The sequence below is a fragment of the Ochotona princeps genome, chromosome 16 (assembly GCF_030435755.1).
Source record: "Ochotona princeps isolate mOchPri1 chromosome 16, mOchPri1.hap1, whole genome shotgun sequence".
In the NCBI taxonomy this organism is placed as follows: domain Eukaryota; kingdom Metazoa; phylum Chordata; class Mammalia; order Lagomorpha; family Ochotonidae; genus Ochotona; species Ochotona princeps.
This window is the reverse complement of record NC_080847.1, coordinates 49,409,496-49,425,038: the sequence shown is the minus strand read 5'-3', so window position 1 is coordinate 49,425,038 and position 15,543 is coordinate 49,409,496. Positions and strand designations below refer to the sequence as shown.

The window sequence follows — 15,543 nt, the reverse complement described above, 5'->3', positions numbered from 1 at the left end:
TGCTTGCAGGCGCTCGCTGGAGTGTTCACTGGTTGCCATAGTGGCACAGGGCGTGATGGGACCAGGGAGAGTGGTTGGAAAGGGAAAGAGACCTTGTGGCTCATCTTCAGTCGGGGTCACCTGGGGCAGGAGAGGCTCAGGGACAAAAGGGCTATCCCCGCTTTGTTGCTGTGTGTTGCGGGAAGGGGCCTGGCATGGCTGGTCATAAAGTACTTCCTGTGTCACAGGGACCCTCCCAGCAGCCAGGATGTGGGGAGGCTGGGTTGCATGAATGACAGACATTGTTTGAGAGGTGACCTAAGCATCTGGGAATGTGGCAGCAGTGGGACTTTAACGAGCCATTCATCAGGGCCCCTCCTCCAACCCACAGAGGTAGAACCGCCTCCCCAACTCCGGGGCAGTGCCCAGGGGCTACTGGGTGACCACTCAGCATGGCAATGAGCAGTGCTGGGCAGCAAAGAAGCAGGGTGCTAGGCCAGGCTGCTGCCCCACTGCAAAGGCCCACCTTCCCTTTGCTCCCAATTTCCTATTAGGACTGCCGGGGTCGCAGGGGTGAATCCAAGAAGCTCAGAACCGAGCAGAATTGGTCTGTGGATCCCACTGGCTCCACACTCAGCAAGATTCCAGGAGGAGCTGTAGCTGTCCCAGGCTGCCCACCCCTGTGCAGGACACCAAGGCCAATAGCTGACCCTGCAGTACAAGGCCCAGGGCTGGCTAAAGTCGGCCATAGCCAGCCTCCCCGGGGCCCACGGAGCTTCCTGGAGTCCTGGGCATTTCCAAGCTTCGCCTCTGAAATACCGTGTCAGGTTTGCTGCTCCGCTGGGGCGCCGTCCCGCCTCCTGAACTCCCACCTTGCCTGCTGTGGCCTCTGATGCTGCCCATGGCTCCTGCCTCCACAGGTCCTCGGGAAGGGTGTCCGGAGCTCAGACACAGGGGAGGGACAGCTACTTATTCCTGGAGCGGGAGTCCGCCCTTATCGTCCATCGCCCAGGCTGCTGCTAGGCCGCGGGCAAGGCCGAGCCCCAGTGGGGCATCTTTTCAGTTCCTGAAAGCAGAGACTGCTCCCGGGACCCTGGGCTTCAACACTGACTATAAAGGCGCTTTCAGGGCCTGGCAACCCAGGCCTGCTGGAATCTGGGTTACCAGTTGCCCAGGCAAGGAGGCCGTTGCTCTAGCACGGGGAGTGTGATGCTTTAGAACAGCTTGTGAGCTCCACCTGGGCGAGCGGCTGTGCCAATCCATCGCCAACAGCGGACTCTAGGAGGCAAAACCCAGGGCCCAGGCAGAGAGAAGGTGTCAGATCAGGCTGACATGGCCCCAAATCAGACAAGTGGGGTACAGGAGATAGCACCCCCCCCAGTCCCCCAGCACAGCATGGTACGGCATAGGTCATCAGCTACTCCTGCGGCTGGAAGACACAGTGTTGTGCCCAGCTAGGACCCACCCCTGGCCAGGGGGCACGGTGACCACGCTGTGTGTGCCTGCCCCATGACGACACAGCCCAATTTGAAAGCAATTACAGTGAAACATGGAATGCTGTTCGTGGCCTGGTCTGAGCTTGCCTTATTCGGACTTTTCTCAGCCTGCAGGAAAAATCTCGGACTTCCTGGTTGGAGGAGAGGTATAAATACCGCAGAATGGAGTTGCAGGCATTCCAAAGGCTCTGCGTGTCTGGCCACCCTCCCAGCAGCAGAGGCTCTGGCCTCAACCAAGCCCCCCGTGAGGCGGCAGTGAGCATTCATGTTGCTATGAAGGCTGGTGTGGGCTGTACTCCGTCTCTCCTGTTCCTCCACGGCTCTCTCATCACCCAGGACTTGCCTCAATTGCCATCCCCCTTACCCAGAAGGCCTTGCCTAGACTCCACCACATCCACCAGGCTCTCACTGTACCACTGTTTCGCCCATATCACACTCTACTCTCAGAAACTGTTCTCTGTTCGGAACCTGTTCCCCGCTAAGAGTGCCAGATGCTCCACCAGAGGGCCGTTCTGCTCCAGGACACCGTACCTGGAGTGCTATGTGAACACAGCAGGTTCTCAGAAGCCTAGAAGGAAGTTAGGGCTCTCTGGTTTCTAACTCCACTCTGTATCAGCAAGGATCATTACTTAAAAGACAAAAGCTACCTTGCCTTTAGACATTCACAAAGAAATCACAGACTGTAGACTTTCACAAGACAAGCCAAGGGGGACCTTGCCCCGCAGCACAAAAAGGGAGCCCTCCTCAGGCCTGCGAAGGCTGCCAGGAGCAGGGCCGAACCCTCCAGACACCAGTGCACATAGGGTGCTGGGCAAAGCTTGGCACTCCAGGACAAGAGCTCCACAGCTGGATCAGCACCAGCCATGGTCCTGGCGTGTGTGTGGCCTTGGGGAGCCGCCCTCTCTGTGCCCTAGTAGATGAGAATGCGTGTGCTCCGAGAATGCCACAGGACAGCATCTGACGGCTGGGCACATCTGCCTGGCAGGAAGTGCGCAACAGAAGCCGCTCCCCTCATCTCCTCTCCTCTGGCCTTGCCACCTGACCAGCAAGGACCAGATTGGGTTCTGCGGGCTCCTAGAGATCCTTCAGCCCTGGCTGTGCCTTAGAATTACCTGGGAGTTTCCTTGTAAGATAATAAATAATGACAGGGATCCACTGGGAGAAAGCCATTGCCAGGTGACTTTCACACAGATACCACACAGCGGTCACACACCTGGGCTACACGGGAGAACCTACTGCTACCGAGCTACAGCCGTGTACTGAAGGCTAGAGGCAACTGGAAGCCTGTGAAGCTAAGCTGGTCATAACAGTACCGAATGACAGGAAGCTCCCAGCCACGCACACTATGTTGTGAGATAACTTGTTTACAGTGAGGGACACCAACACAAGGCAGCAGAGCCGCTACCTTATGGGTAGGCCTGTGCTTCCATTCAATACAATTTGGGGACCCGAGTGCGGTGGCCTAGCGGCTAAAGTCCTCACCTTGAACGCACCGGGATCCCATATGGGCGCCGGTTCTGATCCCTGCAGTTCCACTTCCCATCCAGCTCCCTGCTTGTGGCCTGGGAAAGCAGTTGAGGACGACCCAAAGCCTTGGCGCCCTGCACCCGTGTGGGAGACCCAGAAGAACTCCTGGCTCCTGGCTTCGGATCGGTGCAACACTGGCTACTGTGGTCACTTGGGAAGTATATGTGCTGCCGAAGTGAGCACGGTCACTTGGGGAGTGAAGCATCAGACGAAGATCTTCCTCTATTTCTCCTCCTCTCTGTATATCTGACTTTGCAATAAAAATAAATAAATCTTTTAAAAAAAATACAGTTTGGGGACCAACACCATGGCACACTAGGCTAGGCTTCTGCCTCTGGCACCAATGTTCCATATGGGCACTGGTTCACGTCTTGGCTGCTCCACTTCTGATCCAGCTTCCTGTTATGGCCTGGGAAGGCAGCAGAGGATGGACCATGTGAGAGATCTGGAGGAAGCTCCAGGCTCCTGCTTCAGATCAGTTTAGCTCTAGTCATTACAGCCAATTGGGGAGTGATCCAGTGGACGGAAGATCTTTCTGTAATCCTGCCTTTCCAATAAAAATAAATCTTAAATTCCCCCTGCCAAAATGTGAAACCAAGTTTTAATATACTTACAAACTCCTACTAATTGTCATCAACTAATTTAAATTCCTGAACATTTCCATCCAACATTGTAAGCAGCCACTCACCTATGTCCTATCTCTATAGTGCCGTGTAGACATTCCGTATACATGGACTCACACCCTCCATGCCCTCCCAGTCTGGCTCCCGTCACTGGGCAGGTCTTCAAGGTCACCCACACTGTAGCATACAACAGGACATGGAGCTTCTGTATGGCTGAATACTAATCCACTGTATGGCTACAATAATTTTGATCCCTCCATTTGCCAGCGGATGGATCTCTTAGCTGCTTCCATTTTTGGCTATTAGGAACACTGCTGCTATAAATCACTCATGTACAAGTTTTGTGTGGATATGCTTTCAATTGCCTTGGGTACGAACCTAGAAGTGGAACTGGTGGGTCCCAGAGTAATTGTATAGTTAATCTGAAGAACTCCCAGACTATTTCCCTAAGAGGCATTTTCGCCACCGATGGGGAGACTCGTTTCCATGGCCCTGGCAGCACCGGGTACCACCTTACGGCTTTTACTAAACTGCGCGTGTAGTAACATCTGGATTTGCTCTAGGGACTGAAGAAGCATCCTGTCAGAAGTCTGTCCTCCACTGGTTTATCTTTGCAAGAAAAACCTTTATTTAGACTCTTTGGCCAATTTTTAATTGGGTAATTTTTTTTATTATTGGGTGTAACAGCTCTTTATATTTTGGGGATACTAGAATAGCTAAGACAATTCGCAAATATTCCTGTGAATTTTAAGTGTCCTCTGAGGCAAAATCACTCTGAATTTTGATGAAGTCTCTTCCGTTGGTAGCTTCTGCTTTTGCTGTCATGACCCATAAAATCATTGTCTGAGGCAGCGTCAAGAAGATGTGTACCTGGGTTTTCTCCTATGCATTCTCATTTTTTTTTAAATTGGAAAGGCAGATAGATATACAGAGAGGAGGAGAGAGACAGAGAGGAAGATCTTCCATCCAATGATTCACTCCCCAAGTGAGCGCGCAACAGCTGGAGCTGTGCCAATTCGAAGCCAGGAGCCAGGAGCTCTTCTGGGTCTTCCGCACGGGTGCAGGGTCCCAAGGCTTTGGGCCTTCCTCAACTGCTGTCCCAGGCCACAAGCAGGGAGCCGGATGGGAAGCAGGGCCGCCGGGATTAGAACCGGCGCCCATATGGGATCCCGGTGCGTTCAAGGCGAGCACCTCAACCACTACACTATCGCGCCAGGCAGCATTCCCACAGTTTTAGCTCTAACACTCTGGTCATCCACCTCTTTGGAGGTGGTTTTTACACAGTGTGAGGTGAAGGACTGCTTTCATTTTCACGAGTGACTCCCCAGTTGTGCCTGCGCTTAACCTCCAATTGCTTCACCATCCCCACAAGGTGAATAGATCCGATTCCTGAAGCTCAGGTCAACTATAGAGGCCTTGCCACTGCATGTGTCGGACTGTAGCTAAACTCCAGTAGGGCACCGGGTGCTCAGCTCAGGGCTGGGTGGCGCCGATTGGAGCCAGTCTCTGTCTTCAGACTTTTCCAGAACCATCCTACACATGGAAAACCAAACCACCAACCAACCCACCCACACTGCTCGGATTACACTCCAGAGAGCCGGCTGCTCCCACGGAGCCCACTTGCACAGGAAGACGGTGGAGGGCGGAGGGGCACTTGGCCCTCTACACAGAGCCAAGTGGCAGGAAGAGGAGACGCGTGAGGCCTGCATCTTGACAGCCACTCTTTACATGAGGAAACTTCCACTCCCAAAAGGCGATTTCTAAATGAGGACAGCTCCGGAGCCGAGGTCCTGTCCTCCACCTCCGCTGGCCCCACCTGGCATCCTGCTGGGAAATGATCGGGCGCGCTGGGCCCTTTACCCCAGAGAACAGGCCGGTGTGAACTACAAACACCTCATTTACCTGCAGTGCTCACAGCCGAGCTCAGGAGCTCGGGTTTCGTGAGTGGGAGATTAAAGATCGCCTGGCTTAAACTTTGATCCTTCCAGGAGATAGCCAATTCCGACCTTAACGCTGGGCAGCCAGAACTCTCAGCAGGCGCCATAGTTCAGAATGAACCTTTCACTTTGAACAAATCTGCCCAAGGATTTGATCTTCCAGACTGGCATTTGACAACAAAGAAGCGGACGGGGCGCTCAGTAGGCAAGTGCTCATTCTACACACCCCAGCTGCCCAGCAGACCTCCTGAGGGGTGGAGTACCATGGGCTGGGACACGCAGAGGACGGCTAACACCTGTGTTGTCTCCCTGTACTCCCTTGTTCCCTGCTGGTGTGAGAGTGAGCCAGCCCAGCTTGGGCTAGGCACGATCTTTCAAAGCACTAGGGGGTTTTGTGTTTGACAACTAAACTCCTTCCAATCCTCTTCCTGTTGCAGGGAGTTCTGACTCAATGGCCTAGTCCAAGTGGCCAGGTCAGGGCCTGCTCCTGCCCCAAGAAAGCAGACTGAGGAGTTGAGTTGGGGGAGGCAGAGTCAAGGAAGCTGGAAAAATGTGCTCCCAGCCCACTCAGGGGATGCGTGGGCAGTGCTCAGACATGAGCCGCTGTCGCTCTTCAGGTCTTTACAGGATCAGGGCACCGCTGAGGGACCATGGGGGGCACTTTTCTGTCTAGCTGATTCCCCTGAGTTCTTAACGGAGAACAGGGCAACAGTCCTCAGCCAAGCTGCCCTTTGCCAAGGCTCAGCATGGCTCCCTTTGGGCTGGCACCTAGCAGGGCTTGGTGGGTCCTGGCCTGGCAAAGTGAATGAAGCCATCAGTCCATCTGGGAGGTGCCCAGACCTGAGCTGCCAGGCGGTGGAGCCTACAGTCTGCCCAGAAATGACGGGAGCTGCTGGGCGCTCTCTATGTGCCCTCCGCCTGCCATGAGTTGGCCCTGGCTCAAGTCCCTGGCACTGGGGTGCCATGGAGCGAAGATTCGGTTGGGAAAAAGACACTGAACTGAGGAGGCCTTTTTTCCCATCTTCAGCCTATCTCAGACCCTTTGTACACACGACATGGTCACCCCTGTGTGTTGGAGGCTCAAAAAAGAAAAAGAAAAAAAGAACAAGGTTCTGAGGCTAAAGAGTAATTACAGGATTGGGAGGCCCCAGCCAGAGAGACTGAAACCTGTGACTCATAATTGCTCCATTAAAAATGGTGAAACCGTTTGCCCAGGGAGGGCGACAGTGTTAGACGCTCACCCGGCCTGCCCCACCCACAAGCCTGCCTGGGGCTGGGGCTAAGACCTGGCCAAACCACACAGCATCCTAGGGGTGGCTGTCTCCAGCGGCAGTGTGACGTCAGAGGGGAAAGGGCTCGTGGTGCACTGGCTCTAGGCCCTGGAGCTATGGAGGAGTGGCCTGTCCTGGGTGGCTGGCAGGTGGAGGGGATGAGGCAGCAGTGAGAAGGGGAGGGATCCTCTAGGGGTGGGGGTGGTATCTCTCCCATCCTGAGTACTCTCATGACAGCCCGGGGTGGGGGGGACGACAAGGAGGACTTTGGGTGCCACTTCACTGAAGCCACCAGGGCACTCAGCCCTAACCAGAGGACGCAAGAGGTGCTTCTCCAGCCAGCTGGGGAAAGGCTTACTCCAAAAGAACTGCACAAACCAGGGCCCGGCGGCGTGGCCGAGCGGTTAAAGTCCTCGCCTTGAACGCCCCAGGATCCCATATGGGCGCTGGTTCTGATCCTGGCAGTTCCACTTCCCATCCAGCTCCCTGCTTGTGGCCTGGGAAAGCAGTTGAGGACGGCCCAATGCATTGGGACACTGCACCCGCGTGGGAGACCCGGAAGAGGTTCCAGGTTTCCGGCTTCGGATCAGCGCGCATCGGCCTGTTGCGGCTCACTTGGGGAGTGAATCATCGGACGGAAGATCTTCCTGTCTCTCCTCCTCTGTGTATATCTGGCTGTAATAAAACGAATAAATCTAAAAAAAAAAAAAAACTGCACAAACCATCCACCTTTAGGAGCACACACGGTGAGCCAGGGTTTACCCTGCATGCTCTAGTTTTACAGACAAGGCTCTACACCCTGGAGTGACCTGTCTGATAGCACAGGGCTGCTAACTGACAGAGCTGCGGTCCGCCAACCAACCTCCCCAGAGTTGCCCTCCCAGTCCACTGCTGGCCAGGGCAGGCCCAGGAGACACACCTGACGGAGGCTCCTGGGGGTGCCAGGAACCCTGGGGAGCCGCAGGAGGCCTGGGACGGGCTCCAGTGAGGCTGAGTCACGGGGGAGGGCACGTCAGGTGACCGGGTGAGAATCAGCTATGCTGAGGTGGCCTGCTTACCTTGACATTCCTGGGATTCTGCCAAGGTAAAAAGTGACCCAAGGAGTTTGCCTTATATGGGTACAATGACAGATTCCAACACGACAGTATACAGCGTACAGCGCGTTAGCTGACCCGATATCAAATCACTTCCCGGCCTGTGACTGGGAGACGCCCGAAAGGGCCGCTCTCAGAGTATAGGAAATAACAATTCATGCCTGGTGACTCAGAAAACAAAGGTGCTGCCTGACCACCACTGTGTGCTTTTCCGAGGAGGGGTGGGGGGCCCAGAGGCAGAGTGCCTGTATCATTCCTTCCCACCCATGGCAGGAGGCCTGATTCAAGGCAGGGCCTAGAAATTGATTTCAGGCTAAGCTGAACACCAAGTCCTGCCCGGGTTCCGGGAGCCCTGCCCCTGAGGAGCCTGAGAGCAGGGAGGCAAGGGCCAGGCTGGAAGGGCCTCTCGGGCCAGCAGGGGAGCACACCAGGCCTGCGTGGAACCAGAGACCAGGGGAACCAGAGACCAGGGCATACGCATACGTCCACACCCATCCCAGCCTGGCCTCGAGGCTCCCCAATGCGGAGGATCCTCCACCTGAGCCACTCCCACATCATCCGTTCCAATGAAAACTCTACCGGGCATCCGCCACATGTCTCCTATTTTTCTGAGCACAGTGTTAAAACAGGGATACACGTTCCTGCCTGCAGGAAGCCTGCACTCTAGCCAGCGGCAATTATTCAGCAGCAAAGAGGTGAGGCAGTGCCGGGCGCAACAGGACGATGGGCCAGAGGTATGGTTGGGCTGGGCTGGGGCAAGGTGGGCACAGCACAATCAAATGGACCATGTGAGGACACCTCACACTGTGGCCGTGGGGAGCATGGGACGCTGGCCTCGTGCAGGGTCCCAGCAGGGAAGGCAGATCTAGGCCATGCCATGAAGGAACAGTCTCCCCACCACAGACTGTCACCTCCAGCCATTAGGTCCCCAGCATCAAATGGCAGACAGCTGCGTCCAGGGCAAGGCCCTGCCATCCGCCTCAGGGACACACAGACCTCACACGAAGGTGGCAGTGGTGGGATGCCACCTTCACTGGAGGCGTGGGCGTCGCTCCAGGAGGCGCCTGAAGGTGCTCTGCCCTGGGGGGGGGGGGGGGCCGATGAGGATGAGGGTCCTGTTCTTGGATTTCAGCCCAACAGCTAACCTATCTCTGTTGGCAGAGCCAACAGACTCCATTTGAGAGGCAATTGCTATGTTGAGAAAAATCTGCTTTAAATCTTCAACTTTCCACGCCAAATCCATTCCAAATGGATGTGGCCCCTTCTGAGGAGCCCCCGAAGCCCCCTGGAGAGAGCCGAGGATGACTAACAAGGGGCCTCCCCTGTGTGCCTCTGAGCCGCACTGCTCTGTGGGTGGTGGGCAGTGGGGCCCACACCACACTTGTGCCAGTCACAGCCAGCTGGGGCCTGCTCCTTTCTTAAGGGGCAACAACAGAGGGAAGACGCATCTCAACCTCCCCGAGGACAAATGTCACTGCATTCCCACTGCCTGGCCCGGTGCCCACAGATGAAACCCGACACAGATGGGGAGACCAAGAAGAAAGCCACCTGGTTCCACTGCAGAGGTGCCAACGGAGGTCATCATCCTGTCAGTGGGAGCTAGTCTCTCAGCACCAGGCGCTCTTAAATGACAGGTGGGGGAGGAGCTTTTTAAAGTACACAGCTGCTAAGCTGAAACCCGCCTTCCAGGAGCTTCCCACCTCAGGGGACAAAGGTGAAGAGAGGACCACAACCCAGAGTGTAGGCAGCACACACAGCGCTGCCCTTGGGGAGGAGACAGGCTGGGAGGAGAGGGACACAGGAGTCATCCAGGGTGGGGTGACGCGGGGTCAGGACAGTGAGGACAGGTGACACTCGATCCCTGCCTTGAAAGAGGAGCGCCATGCCAACAGGCGGTGCCCTGTAAGGATGTCTACACGGCAGGCCAGCAAGGACAAGATCTACATGAGCACACACGTCCAGGGGCCCCCAAGGAAGCAGCAGGGGACGGCGGTACCAGTTGGGGCACAAGAGCTCAATGATTGCTTTTCTGGACAGTGGGGCATGGGACAGGTTTCTCACAGCAACCTGATGACGACATAAGTCTAAGAAAAACAATAACCGAGAGGTCACTGAGACCAAACAAACAGCCAAGTCAGGCAGGCGGCCACACTGCAGGAGCGCTGGACACAGATAACGGCAATGGCCAACGCCAGAGCACGTCCTGTCCATCAGCCATCCTCACAGAGTGCATTAAGTCCCCAGTTTAAAGTCAAACAGCCACAGTGGTTGGCAGCCACCTCCACAGTCTGCCCGGGGTCAGAGGAGGATGAACAGGCTCCGGGGAGAAGATGGCCTGGTGCCCGCCACAGGGCCAGGCTCAGGAGGTGACCTGTGGCCAGGGTGACATCAAGCCTGAGCATGCAGCCCCAGAAGAGGGACCTGCTAACACACAGATGACCACCAGGCATACAGGCACAGGCTAAAGCCCAGTCATTTGATCAAACACACATGCTCTTTCCCTCACTCAAACCTGCCCTGGGCACCGGCTATGGATCAGGCATAGCACTGGCACTGGGGACATGGTGGTAGGGTATGGAGGGTGAAGACAAGTTTCCTCCAGGAAGTAAGTCCCACAAGGGAGAGAGGCGAGTAGATCAGGACTGGATGTGGGTGGCATCCCCAGCTGAAAGACTTAGGACCAAGGGGAGTTGGATATGCTCGTCTGGGAAGCAGGTGCACTGCAAAACTGCCCCGTGAGGGAAGAGATTCAAAGACACAGGGATGAGCAGGAGGAGTTGGAGAAACGGGCAGGACTGTCACACTGGGGAAGCCAGGGGCAGTTTCTGCTTTGCTCTCAGGGCAAGGTCAGAAGTATCACGGGTAACAGACGGTAGTAAAGCACATAGAGACCTTCACACCGAGGCCTGAGGCCTTCAGGGTGATGTGGGCAGGCAGTGCGTCAGACAGCGAGCAGCATGGGGAGGAGGGCCACCCTGGAGCTCTCTGAAGGCAGGCACGCAGGGGCAGGTGGAGGCTACACCATCTCTCAAGAGTCCCCAAGCCACTGCCCAAACAGTCCTTTTCCCAGGACACGGCCCAGCCCGTAGGCCGCACGGCACCATTCCATTTGCCTCCAAGACAAAGACTCCAAAGCTCCAAGGTAAAAGCTGGACTCTCCCACCCTCCCACCACATCCCTTCTTGCATTACCCGGCAACACAGGGCCCTGTTTGGAGGCGTATTGGAGCACACCCACTACCTTCATGGGAACAAGCCAGCTCTTTCTTGCTCAGCTCCTCCCCTGCAGAACAAGGTTGTATTTGAAAGGGGAAACAGTCTCAGGTTTTGTCTCCCAAACAGAGGAGTGAAGGTCCCAGGGGCAAGGACTCCGGCGAGCACGAAGCGGTCACCCCTGACAGGGGAGCAGGTGTGGCGAGACAAGGCAGACAAAGCTCAGGCCCAAGTCAGACGGCAGTGAGGGAAGGGGTGGCTGTGCCGTTCTGGGTCCCATGGCCCGACGGGGGCCAGGAGCTATCAGATTCTGCTCCAGCACTCCATGTACCCCTTTTTTCCCCCTTGGACTTCGCTGGTCCTCATTTCTCTGCCAAGGCTCCGTAACAAATGAGCAGCCCTGGCCACTCCTGCTTGCCTCAGGGTTCAGCCCGGGAAGGAACACGGACAATGGGGAGCCAGGTTCCGGGGAGGCACCGGGTGGTTTGAGCTTTTCATTATCCTTAGAAGCAGAACACTTTCCAAAACCATCCCTCTTGCTATGTAACTTTACTTAGCAGTAGCAATTTCTGTATGAAAAGAGAAAGTCTAAAACAGGCCTGTTCTTTCAGCCACACTGTTGAGGGTAGGGCCTTCCTGCCCCCACAGCCCAGACCTGTAAATGCACAGAACACCTGGCTGAGCCACACAGCCATGACCATGAGCCCCTCTCCTGGCACCTCAGGTCATGGGGATGTGTCCCTCCTCTGCCAGCTCCAAGAGCTGCCCGCCGTGTCTCCCAGTCAGAGGGCCACATGGAGAGCTCAGCTGGGACAGCTGCTGTCCCCAGGGATGACGCCCCCTTTCCTGGCGCATGGAGTCCCAAACGCCAGGCACAGCAGCTGCCCAGACACTCACACTTGGCCATGTGAGTGACCGGCAGGTCTGCTCCGGCTGACGGCTGACGGGCGGGTGGCTCAGCCTTCCTCCGCTCAGTCCACTTCTATGTATGGAGCACCTACGGGGTGGGGAAGGCCCAGCAGACAAAACGGCCTCGGCTCTCTCACGGCCCTCAGAGCCGCCTGGATGTCATGAAGGGTGAAGCAGGATCAGACGGAGGAGAAGTGGAGAGGACGACAGTGTGACCACAGGATAGCCACAATCAGTCTACCACAGTGAGGGCACCAAAAGGAAGAACGAACACAGGCTAATCCAGAGTGGGAGACAGCAGGGATGAGGATCTGTGTGAAGGAACAGGACATGGTGGGCGGCAGAGCCTGGGACACAGCGACTGTGACCAGAGAGGGCAGGAACAGGGCCTGGCACTGAGTGAGACTCTAAGGAGCAGGGTGCCTGGCCCCCAGGAACAGGGCACTGGCTGTGAGCTTGCTAATGGACAATGACCCACTGGGACCTTGGGGCTTCCTGAGATGAAAAGCTACAACTCAGGCCTTCTGTGCAAAGAGCAAAGGCTGCCTGTTTACCTTCCACATCCGGTCCCGAGACCCTGAGAAAGGCTGCCCAGACGGAAGGAGGCGGAGGTCTCTGTTACACAGGACGCAGACCTCCTACGGAGCCTCTATGCCTGGACAGCGGGGTGCCCCCAGCCTCCCTCAGAAGGGTCTGCTGTAACCTGCCAGATGAGATGCCCCATCTCTTGGCTCAGCCTTCCTGTCCAGAAACACCAGGGCATGGCCTCTAACCCCCAGGGACTGCAACCACCCCAGGGTCTGGGATGACTGGGAACAAGGACTCTTACTTCCAAGGTTCCCTTTCAGCACCAGCCGAGGAAGCGGCTACAGCACTGGCGGACCCTCGGAGAGCAGCTGGGCTCAAATGTGGCCAACTCGAGGCTGTCCCACAGCCTTTGTTCTGTGGTTGAGTTCTCCTAGGGGAAGGAAGATGGCCTGGTCCCGACTGCCCCCTTGTTAGGGCTCCAAATCCGGGCAATCCCAAGTTAAGAATCAGAGCCTGCAGTGTTTGGGGGCGCTGAGTGGCAGGGCCCTGATGGACATGAGTCTTCCTGGCTGAGTGACAGCCGCCCCAGCTGGGGCACTGTGCCACAGCTCACCTCTCACTAGCCAACCCTGTGACAGGGGCCGAAACCTCAGCTCAGCACCTCATCAACCAAAGTGCGCGCGATTGCAACACGGACTTGGGCCCTGCTGATAGGCGGAGGCCTCTGTGGTCAGCCTTCAAGAGCACAGCTAGAGAGTTGATCCCTGTTTCCAGAGACCGATTTCCAGGCTTATTTGAAAAAGCGACTGAGCTGACAAGGCACACCCAGAGCCAGGTGGGCTGTACTTCCCGCCATATGTTTTTCAGACCAGGATTAATTCCTTGGCTGCGTTTAAGATCTTCCATCTCAAAAACATCTAGTTTGTGCTTGTCTGCAAAGGAATGTGGCCGGGCGCCTCCCACCAGCAACACAGAAAACAACTGGCATCACCTGCCTTTGGCCATATATAGGCAGACTCAACCCAGAAGGCTTGCCGGGAGAGCCATGCAGCTCTCCAATCTCAAGCCCTGGGATGTCATTCAGTCTCAGGGGCCGAGGGCAAAAGGTAACACCTGAGGCCCAGGCAGCACCGCCTCCCTCCTCGCTCCATACACCATCTGCAGGACCCAAGGTCACCCCGCGCCTGAAGCCAAGAGAGCAACATGAACCCCCGGGTCCCAACAGCAGCAGTGTGAACAGAGGGGAGGAGAGTCATAGGCTGCCTTTGCGGAGACAGAATCTAAAAGATGAGCCCACGATTGTCAGCTGACCAGCCAGGTGGCCTGAGGCACGTCAGGTGGCCTCTTGGAATCCCAATTCCTGCTCTGCAAGGTGGAGCTAAGCTGAAAAAATAGGTGGCAAGTGCCGACATCTGTCCCTGCGTCGAGAGAGGCAGCCTTCCGTGGTGGGGATCTACTCAACGGGTCCGCCATGGGTCTGCCGCCTTTTCTCACTGCTCAATCTCCCGGTGCCTGGCACACAAAAATGTTGGTGGAAACAACATTTGCCTGGAACTCTCTCCCTTCTCCCATGCTGGCTCTTTCTCACCCTGCAATCACTACCAGAGGAAGGCCTTTCCTGACATCCCCCACTGAGCGACAGCAGGTTCTTCAGAAATGACCACAGTTGAGGACGCACCATGTATTGGAGATTTTCACTGGGCTTTCTCACCAGGCTGTAGGTTTCACCAGGACTGCAAGGACTGTATTCATTATCCCTTTACCCCGGAGAAACACCTGATACACACTGAACGGGCAACTCCAGTCCCTCCATCCACCAGGCTTCACTTTACAACAAGCTAGAAATCAGGAGTTTTCTGGGGACAATGAATTCAACTTAAAAACAACAAAACAAAAAAAAACCCTGTAAGCCGTGCAAAATGGGACCATCACCCACCAGATGATTTCAAGAGCACAGCTGTCAGGCCTGGCGGCGTAGCCTAGCAGCTAAAGTCCTCGCCTTGAAAGCCCCGGGATCCCATATGGGCGCCGGTTCCAATCCCGGCAGCTCCACTTCCCATCCAGCTCCCTGCTTGTGGCCTGGGAAGGCAGTCGAGGACGGCCCAAAGCCTTGGGACCCTGCACCCGCGTGGGAGACCCGGAAGAGGTTCCTGGTTCCCAGCTTTGGATCGGAGCAGCACCGGCCGCTGCAGTCACTTGGGGAGTGAAACATCGGATGGAAGATCTTCCTCTCTGTCTCTCCTCTCTGTAGATCCGACTTGTAATAAAAATAAATAAATCTTAAAAAAAAAAAAAAGAGCACAGCTGTCTTCCTTATCAATCTGTTGTTTTCTCTCTCTCCTCTCCACAATTCATAGTTTCTTTCTCCATTCATTCCTAATTTACACCCCGCCCCCAAATAGACACAGATCAGGGGCCAGCATTGTGGTATAATGGGTTGAGATATCACCCACAATGCTGGCCTCTCATATGGGAGCCGGTTCAAGTCCTGGTTGCTGCCCTTGTGATCCAGCCCCTAGTAACACTCCTCAGAAAGCAGGGGAAGATGGCCCAAGTGCGAGACTCAGAGGAAACTCCTGGCTCTTGACTTTGGCCTCACCCACACCTACCTGATGCAGCCATTTGGGAGTGAACCAACAGACAGAATCTATATTTTGTAACTCTGCCTTTCAAACAAATGAAACAATTCTTCAGCTTGGAGCAGCAAGATGGTGCTGGGGCCAGGTAGGTCTCCTTGGCCCAGCTGTGCTTCTGGGTCGGACACCCTCTCCCTCCACAGAGAAGCAATGAGAAACAACCATTTTTCCTCCAGCTATTTCAAGGCACACGAATAAAACCCCGAAGGACTCAAGGCCAGCTTGAGAAAACAATCGAGCCAGGAAATTCTCAAAGCAGTGTGGCGGCAACAGAGCACAGACAGGTTCCCGAGGAGGGCACTGCCTTCGGGGGAGTTTCCTGGCTTTTCCC

At 55.7% G+C, this 15,543-nt stretch overlaps 1 protein-coding gene across 5 annotated transcripts in view; it reads right to left on the bottom strand.

Moving 5' to 3' along the window:
• Positions 1–15,543, bottom strand: part of ACTN4 (actinin alpha 4) — a 60,461-nt gene that overhangs the window by 25,507 nt on the left and 19,411 nt on the right. The window lies entirely within an intron of this gene.